This window comes from Echinops telfairi, unplaced genomic scaffold (assembly GCF_000313985.2).
Source record: "Echinops telfairi isolate 266 unplaced genomic scaffold, ASM31398v2 ScPeMD7_3533;HRSCAF=4204_1, whole genome shotgun sequence".
Taxonomy (NCBI): Eukaryota; Metazoa; Chordata; class Mammalia; order Afrosoricida; family Tenrecidae; genus Echinops; species Echinops telfairi.
Genome location: NW_022107432.1, coordinates 10,700,120 through 10,704,339, shown reverse-complemented (window position 1 = coordinate 10,704,339; position 4,220 = coordinate 10,700,120). Strand labels below are relative to the sequence as shown.

At 38.8% G+C, this 4,220-nt stretch overlaps 1 pseudogene; it reads right to left on the bottom strand.

The window, feature by feature from the left end:
- Positions 1-3,031: 3,031 nt before the first annotated feature.
- Positions 3,032-3,941, bottom strand: LOC101655594 (annotated as a pseudogene).
- Positions 3,942-4,220: the final 279 nt, after the last annotated feature.

Sequence of the window (4,220 nt, the reverse complement as noted above, 5' to 3'; positions counted from 1 at the left end):
AAAGAGGGAATCAATTACAAGGATCTATATGTGACCTCCTCCCTGAGGAACGGACAACAGAAAAGTGGGTGAAGGGAGACTTTGGACAGGGCAAGATATGACAAAATAATTTATAAACTATCAAGGACTCATGGGCAAGGGGGGAGCAGGGAGGGGCGGGGGATGAGGACCTGATGCCAGGGGCTTAAGTGGAGACCAAATGTTTTGAGAATGATGAGGGCAATGCATGTACAAATGTGCTTTATGCAATTGATGTATGTATGGATTGTGATAAGAGTTGTATGAGCCCCTAATAAAACGATTTAAAAAAAAGAAATGCGCCATTCATTATCCATTCAAGAGATGCAATTCAAAACAACAGTAAGATATCTCATCCCACCATTAATATAAAAGTTCAAAAATTATCAGAAAATTATCAAGGTTATTCGGGGTGTGGAGAACCTGGAACCCTCATACATTGCTGCATGACCTGTAAACATGGTGCAAAGTGGTTTGCTTCAACTTTAAAAACTGGAAATAGAAGTACTATATTATCCAGCTAACCCCACCCCTTGATATATAGCCTATAAATAAGAGCAGTACCACAAATAGATAGATGCACACCCATGATCATCTCAGCACTATGCACAGCTAGCAAAGCCACGAAGCCAATCTAAATGTCTGCCAGTGAAAAAATCGGTACCTAATATTGCCTCGTTAAAGAATAACAATGAATCGGGGAAACTGCATAACATGGATGACCTGGAGAGTATTATGTTGAGTGAAACTAATCAATCATGATAAGACAAATAATGTACGAGATCGCTACTGTGAAAAGTTAAGAAAAGGTTTACACTCAGAAAGAATGCGTCTTTGAAGAGTTACCAGGGCTTGGAGGGAAACAGGGTAAATCATTAACGAGAGGATAGACAAGTATTGACTTGGGTGAAGAGGAAGCAATAAGCAATAAGATCAGCATTAATTGGTCAAGGCAAAGGAAGAAAAGGGGAGGAACATAAGAGTTTTTTAAAAAGCACTGAAATACACAAATCCGCAATAATAGTAATAGCAATCATCTATGTGTGACATATAGATCAAGAATCAAACTTAACAGGGTGGAAAAGATAATAAAATATTTGGAATTTGATATCTCATTTTTCTCCCCAAAGGAAAATATATGTTCTTTTAAATGCAAAAGGAAATCCTATTAAGTATTTGTATTAATAAGTATACATACACTTATTAATTATATTAATAAGTTATTAAGTAGACACATACTTATTTAGCTTTTAAAATATATTTCGTGTGATGTGAAATGAAACAATACTGGCTATATCACACACTTTTACATGCTTGATGCAGAGAAGGGACTGAATAAATACGTCTCCTTTGATTTCTCGAGCAAAACAAAAGACAACGAAAAAACTAAGATTTATTTTTGCATTCTAGTTATGAGAAATATATTATTTTAAAATAAAACTAAATTAAAAGAAGAGGACAGAGCTCAGCTCAGGCAAAATGTTGAATGCTACTTTTATCTTCTGATAACCATCTTTGACACTGAACTTCTTCATATTTAGTTTTCCTTCATATAAAATAAAATTATATTTTCTACTTCATAGGTGCATGTAAACACAAAATATCCCCCTACTGTTTACTACAGTAAAGATTAATAAAGATTGTAATTTCTCTAGCCTTATGAGAAGACTTGGAGCACTTTTTGTGCTATTGGCACAAAATCAGAATCTATTGGTTTCAACATATCCTCCATCTAAGTTTATACACGTCTCGCCCTGAGGACTCAGGTGCACCTGAAACTAGCCATGGAATTTTCAATCGCCTCGTCTGCATATTGAAAGGTCTAAGGTTCGATTCAGGGGATGTGGGACTGCAGCGGTTGAAGAGAGGGTGGTGGATATCTGTATGAGATGTACACAGATCTTATATGAAGCAGTTACATCTCCCTTACCTGAATGTATTATTGGTGTGAATGCTATGTCTAGTTAGGGAAAACTCCCTCTACTTGATGTTGTGAAATTGAAGGCATGTAAATGTGTTTCTTATTTTATTAAATATCTGTGCTTCACAATAACACTTGATAGGACCCAGCACTTGTCCATACCACTCCCTATTTGAAGACATTTTTCGTATCTACTCCTGAGGCCTTCTGTTCTCTCATTTGAAGGACTAGCTTCGGTTATAGAATCTACAGTCTACTCCACGTGTATGTCACTGATCTCTGACCTGGGATTCTGTGCATGCTGGAGGATTGATGTTCCAGGGCTTGTAGCTTTATCTATCTTCCCCTCTCCCACGTTTGTTCCACATGTTCATTCTGCTTGTTTCATAACTCAAAAGTGACGAGGTTTAACACCCACCCTACTCCGCCATGACCTCATTAATACAAAACAAACCCTATTTATATTTGGGTTATATTTGCAGGCACAGGAAATAATATTTCAAAATACATTTCAGGAGAATACCACTTGGTCCATAATAATATTTAGGGCAGGTGACATACGGTAAAGATGTTGATTTGAAGTGCAGCGCTCACAAACACCCCGGAATCAGTCTTGTTTTAAAATTTCAAATATTATTCTGTTGTAATTAAATGCATTTCAGCTGTTAATCTCTTAGAAGGTATAAAATGAGTTGCATAAGAAGTACAAGTCAGGAGTACATGTTGCGATGGTGTGTGATCTATGGTCAGTATCTCTATGAGGTAGCATAATTATCTTCATTAAGGCTCCACAAGGTTAATTTACCCTAGTCAAAAAACTAGGAGGTTAAACAAGCAAGTGGTTGAACTAGCTATCAATTTCTGTTCCACTTGTCTCCGAAGTACAACGATCACATCTTCTTCAAGTTCAAAAACTCAAACTCATTCTCCGTGTTTTAAAACATTGTGAGACTAATTGGAAATGCTTCTAAATACTCACAGCTTCCCCTATTCCATTCTATTTCCAAAGAAAACCATATGTCCTGTCAACTAATTATTATCCAGGCATCCTTTGAATAATCGAGGTGGTATGCTTAAGGAACATTGAGGGCATCATCCATCAATCTCTCCTTGTGATCCAGCTCACTCCTTCAGTTCTGATACCCAATCAGGGTTGTCATCTTCTTCCTCAAAGTCCGTGCAACTCCTTGCCCAGTCAAGGTTTAAGTCTCTCAGGATCCAAAACAACAGAATCATGGACTCCAACACTGTCCGATGCTTCTCTTTCTTCAGACAGGGGCCCCTCAAGAACCCATCGGAACCTGGATTACAGATTGTCTATGTTTGAAATGCCAAACTGAGGATAACGTTCCTAAGAATGTTCAACAAAGTTTCTGGACTCTTTGAATCACTGCTTATGGGCCTTGTTTTCCTTGTACTTTACTGCAGAACCACCTTGACTGTCCTCAGTTGTTAAACTGGTGGCCAGTGTGGGTGTCTTTTGCAATGCCATGACAGCTATCTTGGATACCTCTTTCGCCCACTGTAGCCTGCAAGAACTTAGGGAATTGGCTTCCCTTGAATGGGCTGATTTATTATGTTTGGTGGACCAAGGTTAGGTGTTCAGGTTTCTTCTAGCTTCTGTCCACCATATTCTGTGGTGCTTGCTTGTGGTAGGCATTTCTGGATAAGCCGGGCTAAGTTGCCTCTAGAGAGAAGTGTTACAGCAGGTGGGTGCTGGGAGGGATTCCATGTAAACATCTGTTTGATTAGATACTGGAGTTTGTCAGAATACTGAGATGGCAGCGGACTGGTGGACCCTTGGCATATTTTGAATATAAGAGTTTCCAACTATTTGCCTAAATCTTTTATGAAAGGCAGGTTTCCTCAAATTTCTGGACACATAATAAGGTTTGCCCACATATGTGTCAACAAAGGTCAGGGGGGTTGAGAGAAGACGGGCCTCCAGATCAAAATCTCCCGATTTCACTTTTCCATTTTGGGTGAGGAAGATGTTCTTCATTACAAAGAGAGAGAGTACTCAGGTCTATCTTCTTGAGGTCCCTGCAGCATGGGTCTCTCAGAGCCTGTCACTGATGGCAATCAGGCTGAATGTGAGAGTCCTGAAGCACTTATTGGTGACACAGACTCCAGCCTTCCCTACTAGTCTATCTCCAGATAAAGGACCTTCCCTACTAGTCTATCTCCAGATAAAGAAAACAAAGGCTGCATGACTGTTCAGTAGCATTATGACAATCAGAGAAAAGATTGAAGTTGTCAGGGAATTAATTTTATTTGTATC